A 14441-nucleotide genomic window follows, 5' to 3' on the forward strand; every position below is an offset into this window, starting at 1 on the left:
TTCATTTGTTTGCACGTGTCAGGCAGATATGCAACCTTTTCACCTCAATAAAGTATGCATTGTCCGTCCGTCTGTCTGTAATTCCGTCCGTTTTACTGGTGGTATTTACTATATGACTTACCTTGAAGGTTCGTCCCTCAGAAATTTGCAGTGATGGAAACGCTATGGGGTAAAAGTGTCCAATTTTTCAACCAATAATTTAATCTATAAAAGGTGTAATTCTGTGTATCATCAATGGGGATTGTCTGAAAGTGTGTATGCAAAACATTCAAAACAGCACAGACAAGTGTGAACACAAAATAACAATAAAAAATATTTTAGCACAAAAATCTACATTTTCTGGGGTTTTTTTATGGTAAAGTACCAAATTACTACAACAGTTATTTATCGCATCGTATTATAGACAGCTTTCCGCGGATATCAAAAGGTAAAACTAAAAGGTTAAAACCAGTTTTGATAGTTTTTATTTTAACATTCATGGAAAAGTTCTTTAATATAATGATATACATGATTATTCAGTATGGCCGGTTCAAATCCAGTGGATATTAATCGGTTTAGAAGCTATCTATTGATTCTTAGAAACGATACATTTTATATTCAATAAGATTAGAATTTAGTACCAAGAAGGATGACAACATACTTAGACATTCCTAAAAAAGCATGGACGTCCTGTTCCCATGTAAAACATTTTCATGTAAATAAATTAAAGGATTATTTTGTCAACTAGTTACAGCCTTTGGAGGCGTAAAATAGCCTTAAACTCTAATTTAACATTTGCAAAAATACATTAACAGTATACTAAACCTATCGTTCCAATGGTTTTTGATATTTTTCTCAGGAAAAAAATATTTTGTGCATAATCGTACGGACACCATTGTGTGCAAAATCCTGTTTCTCCTTTTCCAGTAAGGCTTTGAAACCAATTGTTATCCGCTGTATTAGAACCAGTTCTAAGCCATACTGAAAATTCTTGTATTACATCGTATACAAGACAATTTTCTACAAATATTTAAATAAAAATCATAAAATTACTACCAACTTTGTTATCAAGGACCTTCGGCCCCTTGGGGGGCAACTAAACTACAACTAATCTTGTAATTTTTATTTTACTATCCGCGGAAAGCTGTCTATAATATAATATGAGAACTATTCCTTCACCGTTCCCAGATTTTCTACAAAAACTTCAACAAAAACCTGGTTTGCATGAAAATAAGGGTAAAAGGATGGGTAGGTGGGTTCAAAATTAAGATTTAAGTAACATTGCCTAATTTTAAATGTCAGAATAGTTTTTTTATCGCATTGTATTATTGACAGCTTTCCGCGGATATTAAAAAGATAAATTATCGGATTATTTTTGGTTTTTATGATACAATGCATAATTGTTTCAGTGTTGCTGATAACTAGTTATAATCCAGCGGATTTTAATCAGTTTTAAAGCCATACTAGAAAAAAAAATTTATGTAAATTGTGCAAACCCAAACTTTCAAAAAAATAATGAATTTTGGAAAACTGCTATATATTTTTATAAAGGGGCTATTTATAATCGAAGAGTGAGGGACCTCTCTTAAAACAGTTATAAACCTTCCCAGGACCAATCAGAAGCTTCATTGTAAAGAAGAACTATTGCGCTCCAGCGGTTTTCGTTATTTTATGGTACAGACAGACTCAAAGACGTTTATTTATTTCAACATTATTAAATTAAATAGAGATTTCATTTTTTTGCACATTTTTTATTATTCTATTTACCTTTCCTATTTTCCCTGAAATGAAAGTGGTAAGCAGAAGCAGAATTATTGATGTATCTTCTTCTTATACCCATCAACATTAGTGTATACAGGGGGAGTATTACCCAGGTTGTACGTTGTATCTTCTTCTTATACTCATCAACATTAGTGTATACAGAGGGAGTATTACCCAGGTTGTTCATCGTATCTTCTTCTTATATCCATCAACATTAGTGAATACAGGGGGGAGTAGTACCCAGGTTGTACATTGTATCTTCTTCTTATATCCATCAACATTGGGGTATATAGGGGGACCTATACAACCAACTATTCGTGTAATAACAAGCCCCAAAGTACCTAAAATTTCTGCAATAGATTTTTGTTCATCCTTTTTCTTTAGTGCATTAGAAAACCAACATAGAATTAGATGTATATTTTTTACAGGGAAGTTCAGTGTTTAATCTTTATGCGCTGCTAATTGGAAGCTTAAACACCCAATAGACAACCAACTAAAAAAGCTTTGTGTATCTTTTTATACCCATCAAAATTAGTATACACAAATTTAACAGCCAAAAGTTAAGTGTATATTAACATGTGCTTACTAAATACAAACAGATACCTTTAGAAGTTTTTCTTATGTGTAACCAAGCAGATTCTTACCTGAAAAGTAAATATCAATAAATTTTTAGCAGATTTAGAATTTACCTGTTTTAAAATTACATAGTATGCCATTGTTAATGCTCAGTAATACACAAAACATGAAAGAATAGTAAGTAAAGGATTAATAATTTGACTCCAACCTTCATTATAAGCAAAGCCTCTCTAGAATGTGTGTTTGTCTGTATTTAATTAACCAATAATAGTTAGTTAACAATATCTATTAAGTATAGTTCCCCTTTCAAATTGTTACAGATGAATTTTACAAATTTGTAATTGATTTGTACTTACATAGATATATTTACCTAGATGTTTTTTTATCTTTTTTTGTTTATCTAGCTATCTAGCTATGAATATTCTCTATATTGTTATGTATTGAGTAGGTAGCTATATCATCTATCCATAAATATTTAGGTGTTGTCTAGGTATCTAACTATCTATAGATGCTTTCTATCTTGTTATGTATTGAGTGGGTAGCTATCCCATCTATCCATTGATATTTAGGTGTTTTCTAGGAAGCTAACTATCTATGGATGCTTTCTTTCTTGTTATGTATTGAGTGGGTAGGTATCCTATCTATCCATTGATATTTATTTCTTGTCTAGGTAGCTGACTATCTTTGGATGCTTTCTATCTTGTTATGTATTGAGTGGGTAGCTATCCCATCTATCATCTCTCTTTCTTTCCCTTACTTAGTGTGCTATGCCTACCGTCTATAATCTATATTCATTATCACAATGTGTTTCATTCTTTTTATTGTTTCTTTTAAGAGGCATTATTAAAAGATTTATGTTTTTTGATAAATTCAGAAAACTTTAAAACAACAGGATAATAAATTATAAATTAATTAAAATGTACCGATAATTTTTTTACTTTTACTTAGTTTTTTAGAATGAAAGACACTCTGTTTCAGTTCTTACTAAAGTAAAATATTTTGAGTATTTTAGATGCTTGATAATCATAGTTTTCTATTTACTTTAAGTGCTTTAAAGTTTTACTTTAATTAAAATAATTTTGCATATACATGTGCAGTTTGTTTTAAAATTGCACATGCAGTATATTTTATTTATTCTTTATCTATCCTTTAATGGAATTCCCAAGGAAAAAGAAAACCAGATGGACTAAAACAACCTGAGGGAACTGCAAGGAGAGAAAATCTCATCTCTCAGCAATGCATCAAGTTGTGAGTGGCCTACATTCTAAGAAGAAAAAATTGGCAATGCTGTGCGAAGATAATAGCACACCTTCTAACATTTCTTCTTGCTAAACTGTTAATACAAGTGTGTTTAGAGACTATACCTGCCAAAATTGTTAGTTTTGAAGTTAAAATGTTCACATTGTAACCTTACTTTTTGCAAGTCAGAAGTTATAGTTAATCTTATCCAAATTGTATCCCATCAAAAGCATAATTTCTTAACCTACTTTGTTGCAGTTGATAAATACTTGGATATAAAATATGTCTTGAATTTTGATATTTTTAAACTTTTTAAAAATAAAGTTTATGGAGGGAGGGGACATTGGGCTGTTTATCACACTAGTCCCGAAAGTTTTATAAATATTTTCCTATTCGTTGGCTTAACAACTTTTTGGATCTTATTAAATTTAGATTGGTTGGTTCATTAACTTGATTGTCCAAACGGTTGAACTACTAATTGTAATCTACACAATTTTGATAATTTTGTGTATCATCATTGGGGATTACATAATTTAATTAGCATTGTATTATCCCTTGCATATATACAAATCATGTATGATTATGAAATAGAGAACTGAATATTCAATACCAATCTATCATCCTAAACCCATATTAAACAATACATCCATCTATTTATGCTTTGTTTATGTATTTTTCCTTTTTCTTCTATAATTGATGTGTATTTCTTACATGAACTAATGGCTTCGACCCTACAGTGTACACTGGAACCCAAAGTTTTATGGCCAATATGATCAATAACTTTGGGTACTTTTATTGATTTTTGATTTGTTGGTTTCAAAGCTCATAGTGTGAGTAATTTTGTTTAGCATCAATGGGGATGTATATTAGCTCATTGTCCATTGTCTTATTCCTTAAGTCTTGCACCCAAAAAATATATTGTTATAATTTTGATTTCATGTTAGAAAGCCACTAGTCGTCAAATAGACTAGTAAAAATTATGGATAGATAAATTCACATAAAAAAAAGAAAAAATTCAAATTTATTTCTTTTATTTTACATGGGGTGGGGTAAATAAACCTACTAAGTTCCTTTAAGGGGTGCCTATGTTTTGAAACACCTCTTCAACCCCCCTTGAACATCTCGTATGCCTTTATCTCTGAGCAAAACAAAAATGGTTAATACAATCATAATTTAAGAAAATCTTACTGGTATAAACGTTTTATACCCCCTCTCTTATTCGTTGGCTCAAAAACTTTTATTGATTTGATTTAATTGTTTGGTTCGCAACTAGTAATGTCTACACTTTTCAACCAATAATATAAGAGGTTACCAATTTAAAATTATAATTTATTTCTACCGTGTATTTTAGTAAATTGATTTTGAATGGATAAAAATAATTTTGCTTTTCCCCTGCTCAAAATTACATACAAAAATACCAATTTACTTCATTAGTAGTACAACCCCAGGATCTAAAGGGATAAGACAATGACCGAAAAATTTATGCTATTTCCCTAATGATGATACATAAAATTACCACTTCAGTGGACTACTATTAGTTATTAAAAGGTTTGGACAAATGAATAAACGAATAAGAAAATGTTATTATAAAACTTTGTTACAGGAAATCGATGGGACAATATGCCTTAAAAACACATAAGAGCAATTCATTACGGATGGACGGACGAACGGACAGATCAACCCTATATGTACAAAGGTGTCCTTATTGCTAAAAACATAAATATTCATTATAAAATCTTTAATTTTATAAATTTAACAACCCCCCCTCCTCATCCTATTTTAATTTTGTACCTATAATAAAAGGAATTTTGGGGCAGGGCACTACAACCGCGCATCTGCCGCCCCCAATTAAAACCCTGTTTTTGGTGGTTTACATATTTTACCATGCATGATTAAGTCAATTAGGGTTTCAGTGTTCTCCAAGCACTTTGGGGAAAAGCCGCACGTTAAATTTTCTGCCGCCTAGTTGCTGACTCACGGCTGCCCTGCCGCACCTACAAGTGGCTGACGTCCGGCTGCCGAGCCCTTGTCTTACATAGGGAAGCGGAGTTTTTTGTTTGAAAATATGGATAAAATTATAGGGTAAGGTATATCATATTTGACAATTTAACTTCTAGATGCTGGGTGGTTAAGGACTTTTTGGGTGCATTTTTAAATCCCTCTTTTTGTTAGAGTGCGACGACTGTAATTTGAAAAAAAAGTCTCTTTTTATTGATGGATTTAAACATCTCAATAGAAAATTTAATAAGTTTAAGATTATAAGACTAAAACATTGATATTCATTTGATGGTTTTTATTTTAATATTCCTGAAAAATTGTCTGTAATTCGATGCTATACATAATCTTTCAGAATGGCTAATAACTGTTATTAATCGGATATTAATCGGTATCGATGATATCCTATTATATAAAGTAGTAAGCGTTTTTTGTCTGTCCCGAAGGATGTCGCTAACCGCTGAACCGATATTGTTCTCCTTTACAGTGAAGCTCCTTAAGGGTCCTGGTAAGGTTTTAAACTATTTTTGGGGAGGGTGTCTTCACCCTCTCCCCCCAAAAAAATATTTTTTTGTACTCTTTTGAAACTCAAATTTAAAATGGGACGAGGTCGACTTTTCCCCCCTCCTAACTTAAGTGCACCTAGAGGCTTCTAGGTGCGTAGCCGCTAGTACTGGAAAAAGTATTTATCTAACTACTCTATTTTTAAAAGCGAAGCTTTTCTATAATTAGGGTCGGTCCGTCCGTCCGTCCGTACGTCCGTCCGTCCGTCCGTCACGGATAGCTTTTTTCATTAATTTAGACATGTTAGAATTGTCCTACCGATTTCAAATTTTGGATGGTGATTCCTTTAGTAGTTAGGTACGATTTAGAAAGCGTAGCAACTCTATAATCATTACCAAAATGTCCGTACGTCCATTTTAAACATGTTGATTTTTTTACTTTTTTAAATAGCTTTTTTCGTTAATTTAGGCATGTTAGAATTGTCCTATCGATTTCAAATTTTGCATGGCGATTCCTGTAATAGTTAGGTACGAGTTAGAAAGCGTAGCAACTCTATAATCATTACCAGAATGTCCGTACGTCCATTTTAAACATGTGGATTTTTTTTACATTTTAACAACAAATTTGTATGTGACCTAATTATCCGATTGGTCTGATTTTTGGTATACTGATTCCTGGGACAACAAAGTACAATATTATAAGCGAAGCAACTCTATAATCAAGTCCTTAAAATGTAAGTATGTCCATAATCATTATCCTGTATCAAGCAGTTTTTCAACAAATTTACTTACAATTTAGCTTTGACTCTAATACATTCGCATTCTAATTATTCAGTTCTGATATTATACAAGTGTTAATGTCCGTTTGTCCTACCGTTTCAGAGCTTCGCTTTTATGGATGTTGTCATCCTTGTTAAAACTATGTATCCACATTTATTAAAAGCAATTTCTTTTAATGTCAAAAAAATGGATAAATTATCACTTAGATCTTACACCAAATTATCATGTAATAAAGTGAAACTTGTAGCGGGCTAAAATAACGCCCCCCCCCCACATCAAACCCCTTTACTACATTGCCTCCCCCCCTAATGGATGAACGAACTGACCAATATACAATGTAAATGTTGACATCATTTTTCCACAGTCATAATATCCACGTATATTCTATATCCATTAATTGTAAGAAGATACACAAAAAATGTATAAAAAGTTAACATCAAACAGCTGCAAAATGCTAATGCCGCGATTAACATTTTTTACGACTGTTGCATATCTCAAAAATGGCTTTTAATTAAAAGGCGCAGATATCCATAAAATTTTACAGTACATTTAAGAAAGATAATGTTTTTATTATATTTTTAAATCTTTATATCTCTCTTTTTCCAGTATGGCTTCGAAACCGATTAATATCCACTGGATAATAACCGGTTCTTTGCCATACTGAAGAACCATCCTATTACAGACAATTTTCCACGAATATCAAAATAAAGATAATGAAATTAATTCCAGTTTTGTTATCCCAGGCCTTCGGTCCCTCGAAGCTAACAAAACTAATTTTAATCTTATAATTATTATTTTAATATCCTCGGAAAGCTGTCTATAATAAGATGCGGTATATAGCTATTTGCGCTATTTTAATTGGCGCATTTTTCAAGTTGCACCATAAGATGCAAAAAGATGTCTTAAAATATGTATTGCATATAAAAACAAGAAAATGTTTTCTATTATTAGCGCAGCGATAAAAATGTAATTAAGATTTAGATTAAAAGATAGCAGTAAACTGAAATTCAGTAATAGTATGTGTATATATGTACATCAAATGTATAATAAACAAAATAAACCCTTCTGTATATTTGACAAAACTGGACGGACCGTGCTTGTTATAAAAACCAATGAGATATTTCAATAACACTTTGGATACTATAATAATTTACTGTCCAATGTCTACTCCACTTGTCTTGTCTTGGATGGGGTAAAGGGGTTGGATGGGTATCGTTGTTTTAACCAACTGCAAGTTTTACACTGTTAGTGTACATAATTATATGGTGCAACATCCAAGTAATAATGTATCGATTAAATAGAAATATGACGAACGGACCCTAAAACTGAGAAGCTACGCTATTTTTCCATATTTAAGGTTGCAAATTATACATTTTTTTGTGACAGGTCGATTAGAATACAATCTTACCCAGGAATCTAAAGGGATAAGACAATTGCTGATAAATTGATGTACATCCCAAAGGATAATAAGCAAAATTACCCCTTTTTGTAGATTACAATTAGTGGTTGAAACTATTGCACACTCAATTTAATATACCAACCAATCAAATTTAATAAAAGTCTCCAAAGTTATTAAGCCAATGAAATATTATTATAAAACTTTGGGGACTAGTGAATTATGCAGCCCAGTTACCCGTCCCTCCCTGAATCTTACATCTTCAAGAACTAATCTATTACAAGTTGGAAAACCAGGGATCTAAAGTGATAAATTGATGTACAACACAAATGATGACATACAAAGTTACAAATAGAAGCCCAAATTGTGTCAAAATTGTGTCAAAAATTATCCATGTGACGTCATAAAAATGAGGGATTATCCATCTCTTTTTTAGGGGTTTTCTTTTCCACTTCTCCCCTCATCTTCCTCATTTTTATGACGTCACCTGGATCATTTTTGGCACAATTTGGGCTTTGTCTTTTTAAAAGGTTTAATGCTTAAGAATCTTGTAGTAGAAGAGATAATTTTCAATAAATAATAATATAAAATAATGATAATAATACCAGATTTGTTTGCCTGGGACTTTGGCACCTCAAGGCCAAAAAAACTGGAAGTAATCTTTTATTTCACTATCAGCGGAAAGCTGTCTATCAAAAGATGCGATAAATAACTAATTTGTAACTTTTAAGTAATATATCTTAACAAATGCATTTGTCATATAATAAAGTGCTTCTTAAATACCATACAAATTTTATTTAAATCAAACATTTTGGAAGCATAGCTTTTCTTTAATTTGCTTTGTCCGTAATTTTATCTGTTTACTTTTACATTTCTATATCTAAAGTAACATGATGTCTGTCTAAAGCTTAAGATCTCGCTAACCGCTGAACCGACAGTGTTGTGCTTCTTGGGGTTTTAACACACTAGTAAAATGAAAAAAAATGTAAGATGTTTTTTTTATTTCGTGAAAAATCTTCTAAATTACAATAGATAATTCTTCTGTTTGTCCAATAAACCATGCAGTTCTAATCCAGCGGATATTTATCTTTTTTGAAGCCCCACTTAAGCTTACAACTATTTAGCTATCTACCCTACTGCAGTGAATATTTTTGTAAGGGATCTAAAGGGATAAGACAATGGCCAATAAATTGATGTACATTGTACATCCCCAATGAGGAAACACATTACCCCTCTGTAGATTACAATTAGTCATTGAATCGTTTGGGCACTCAACTGAATGAACCAACCAAATTTATTCAATGTCTCCAAAATTGTTAAGCGAACGAATAATGAAACGATATAAAACTTTGGGTACTAGTGTATAAAACAGCTCAATGTCCTCTCCCTCTCTGCTAACTGTAGTAAATATTTTTGTGGGTGTTGTAAAAATTGTTTGGAAAAAGTGGACAGTTTTATAGGTAACCATTAGCCAGTTAAACTTTTCTTGTATGGCTGTTAAACCAATCAATAACCTATGGATTAAAACCAGTTCTGAACCATGTTGAAAAATCATGTATAGGCAAAGGCATAGCAAAGTATTACAGAAAATTATTCTCGAATATTGAAATAAAAATCTTAAAATTTAATACAAGATTAGTTGGATCACAATGGCTCACTCTCTGCTGTAGTTAAAGGTTTATGAGAGATAGACAGATAGAAAACCTTTGCTTTGTAGAATTAATAAAGAAACAGGGATCTAAAGATTGTAGATTGTAATTAGTGGTTGAAACGCTTAGACACTCAACTTGGTGAACCAACCAATCAAAATTTAATGAGAATCCCCATAGTTAATTGTTAAGCCAAGAAATTTTTTTTATAAAACTTTGGAGACAAGTGTAATAAACAGCCCAATATCCCCTCCCACCCTGACTAAAGAAAGCTACATAAAGCTGTATCTGTGCATAATTTGTTATTTTATGGTGAGATGTTTAGAATTCATGTTGGAAGGGAGAGGACAGTGGATTGTGAATTGTACTGGTACCCAAAGTTTTATAACCACCTTGTCCCCAAAAAGTTTGAAAACTTCTATTGTATTTTTTGTGGATTCCAAACTAGTAGTGTTCAAACTTTTCAACCAATAATTTCAGGGTAATTTTTTTATCATCACTGGGGATGTATATAAATTATTCGTTCATTTTCTTATCTCTGTGAAGATCCATGAAAAAAAGAGAGAGTGCAGAAGATGTGTGTATAATGTTTATTAGACTGGCGTAAATCCTATTATCCTTATAATAAAGTAAAAGGATGTTTGTCGGTCGGTCTGTGTGTCTGTCTGTTTGTCTGTACCGAAGGATATCCCTAACCGCTGAACCAATTAGGTTCTCCTTTACAGGGTAGCTTCTCCTACCTGGCAAGTTTTTTAACTATTTTTTGGGGATGGTACCACTACATTCCCAAGATAAATCGCCGCTAGAAAAAAATGACCCATAAAAGAAAATTTTAAAAATCTTTTTCTCCCCCCACCCCCTCAACTGCCTTTAGAGGACTTACAAAGTAGTACGATTGTGTTTTTTTTAGCCATTCTAAACTTGTATGTGTGTGTGAAGCAGTATACCCTACTCAAACCATAGAAAAGTATCCCTGGAGGGATGGGACATGGAATATTTATTACACTAGTCTCCAAAGTCTTATAATGTTTTCTTATTCGTTAGCTTAACAACTTTTATTGAATTTGGATTGGTAGATTAATTAAGTTGTGTGTCAAAACGTTTTAATCAATATTTTTAATATCTAGAAGAATGTATCATTATTGGGGATGTACATCAATTCATTGGACATTGTCTTATCCCTTTAGAACCCTGAAAGCAGCTCCTCTCTTCTTCATACACGTCTCACTTGACAAAAACAAAGGCTGTGAGTGCACGAAATGTAAATAATAAGCCCCAACTTCCAGGGATTGAGGGGACAGTGGGATTTTTATTACACTAGTCCCCAAAGTATTATACTAACATTTTCTTATTCAATGGTGTATTAACTTTGGAGTCTTTATTAATTTTTGATTGGTTGATTCATTAACTTTAGAATCCAAACATTTCAACCACTACAGGATGGGTAACTTGCATATTATCATTGGGGATGTACATCAATTTGTCGGCCATTGTCTTATCCCTTTAGATCCCTGCCAAACTTTCCATGCCAACCTCTGACACCGCAGCTACAGGGTGGTACCGTTTACAGGTCACTACTCATTATACAATATTTTAGCTATTGCTAACCACTGAACCGATATGGTTCTCCAGCCCCAACTTTCCATCCCAACCTCTGACACCGCAGATACAAAGTGGTACCGTTTACAGGGTAATACTCATTATACAATGTTTTAGCTCTTGCTAACCACTGAACCGATATGGTTCTCCAGCCCCTACTTTCCATGCCAACCTCTGACACCGCAGCTACAGAGTGGTACCGTTTACAGGGCAATACTCATTATAAAATTTCTTAGCTCTAGCTAACCACTGAACCGATATGGTTCTCCAGCCCCAACTTTCCATCTCAACCTCTGACACCGCAGCTACAGGGTGGTACCGTTTACAGGGTAATACTCATTATACAAGGTTTTACCTCTTGCTAACCACTGAACCGATATGGTTCTCCAGCCCCAACTTTTCATCTCAACCTCTGACACCGCAGCTAGAGGGTGGTACCATTTACAGGGCAATTCTAATTAAACCATTTGCAGTAGATGAAAATTTTAAGAATTTCATTTTTAAATTTTTTTGTTTTCAAAGATGTTTTTTTCTGTTTACCTTTAGAATATAAAAATTTGTTGGCATGGTTCTAGTGGGATAAGAGAATTGCAGATAAATCCATGTACATCCCCAATGATGATATACAAGAAAACCCCTTCATTTGATTACAATTAGTGGTTGAAACGTTTGGACACTCAACATAAGGAACCGATCAATTAAAATTCAATAAAGTCCCCAAAGTTGTTAAGCCAAGCTTTCGGGATAGTGTATAAATAGCCCAATGTCCCCTACCTCACTGATATTCTTTATAAAATTTGTGAGACATTCCCCTGTATGCGGTACCCCATTTTTGTATGGTTTTTCTTTTGGTATACCAACATAATTAGTAATTGTTTTAATAGGACGAGACACATACATTCTTCTCAACATAAATTATGTCTTGAAAACTTTAAATCTTTATTTTTTACTGTATAAAAAAAAGTCCTAAAACCGATTGATATCCGCAGGATTAGAGCCGGTTCTCAGCCATACTGAAAAATCATGTATTGCAGTGTATCATTGACAGTTTTCTAAATAATAGGACACATTTTTTAGATTTGTATGTATGAAGAAAAGTCCTGGAAATATTTTTCAAGTATGGCTTCGAAACCATTTGATGTCCTGTTAGCTGGATTAGAACCAGTTCTCAGCCAAACTGAAAAATTATGCATATCATCGCATTACAGACAACTTTCCACAAATATGCATATAAATTCCCTCGAATCTGACAAAACTGGTGTAAAACTTTCTATTTCTAAAAAATTTCTAATTTCTTTTTAAATAACCGCGGAAAGCTGTTTATGATACCAATCTATAAATAACTGTACATTAATGAAAAGTTCTAGAAGTTATATTACCCCTTACTTCTTAAATGTTTTATAGCATATTTTTGTGTTTTAATAAGCATCTTGATAATGTTCTTTAAACTTATTTCTTACTAGTTTTAACTTCTTAAACTATGTTGCAAAAAGTATTTTTTTTATAAAAAGTGTATCTTTTTGGTAAAAAGATTTCGTGATTAAACATTGAATGTAAAATTCACAAAGTAGTATGATGTGAGTGTGTCCTTTCAAGGATTTAAAGGGATAATACAATTGCCGATAAATTGATTTACATCCCCAATGATGATACACAAAATTATCCCTTGTGTATATTATAATCAGTGGTTGAAATGTTTGGACACTCAACCTAATGATCCAACCAATAGAAATTAAATAAAAGTCCCCAAATAGTAGGTCAACAAATAATAAAACGTTATCACAAAACTCTGGGGACTAGTTTATTAAAGAGCTCAATCCACACTCCAAAAGGCATAAAATTGAATATTCAAATAAAATGCAGAATATAGAATTAACTAAATTTGCTTCAGAAACAGTTTGCCAATAAAAAGTTATGGGATGGAGGAATTCTGTTCTGAAAAAATTTGATACACTTTACTTAGAATAGTTATCATCTCATCGTATTATATACAGCTTTGAAAAATTTTTAGCCTAGGCTAAGAAAACTGCTTTTGAATTTCATATTTTTATTTTTAATATTCGTGAAAAAATTCTGTAATACGATGATATAAATAATTTTTTAGTATTGCTGAGAACTGGCTCTTAAACAGCGGATATCAATCGGTTTCGAAGCCATACTGGAAAAAAGGTTCTTGGCAGAACAAAATGTCAATCGTTCTTTCCCTCATAGTGCCCAGCGAACACAGAAACCCTCCCCTTATTTTTTAAATAAATTAAAACTAAACGAGGTTGGGTAGACCATAGACTGTAAACTACGATGATATCAAAAGATTTTCAACAACGTTTTCTTATTCACTGGATCAAATAATTTTGGTACTTTATATTGATATTTTCCATACTAAACAACGAATAGTTTTGATCTACAGAAGGGGTATATTTGCTTATCATCATTAGGGATATATTTGTCCTCCATTATCTTATCCCTTAAGATCCCTGAGTTTGCATGAATTCAGTTCTATTTTTAGAAGGTAGTGTATATACAGAAGGGGTATGATTGTTTCTCCTCATTGGAGATGTAAATCACTTTATCATTCATTGCCTTATCCATCAAAATCACTGTGTTTGCAAAATTCAGTTCTAATTTTGGCAAGGTACCCAACATTATAAGCAATTCATACTCCTTAAACTATTGCAGGTCGTGAAACTCGAATAACTGTTTTTATACAGTAGCTTAGCTTCTTAATAGTTGTTTATCGTCCATTGTCTTATCCATCAAAATCCCTGTGTTTGCAAAATTCAGTTCTATTTTTGGCAAGGTACACAACATTATAAGCAATTCATACTCCTTAAACTATTACAGGTCGTGAAACTCGAATAACTGTTTTTATACAGTAGCTTATCTACTTAATAGTTATTTAACGCATCGTATTGTAAACAGCTTTCCGCGGATATTCAAATGAAAATTGTAATATTAAAACTACTT

Source organism: Acartia tonsa, chromosome 8, assembly GCF_053477335.1.
Source record: "Acartia tonsa isolate MP-2025a chromosome 8, ASM5347733v1, whole genome shotgun sequence".
Lineage (NCBI taxonomy): Eukaryota > Metazoa > Arthropoda > Copepoda > Calanoida > Acartiidae > Acartia > Acartia tonsa.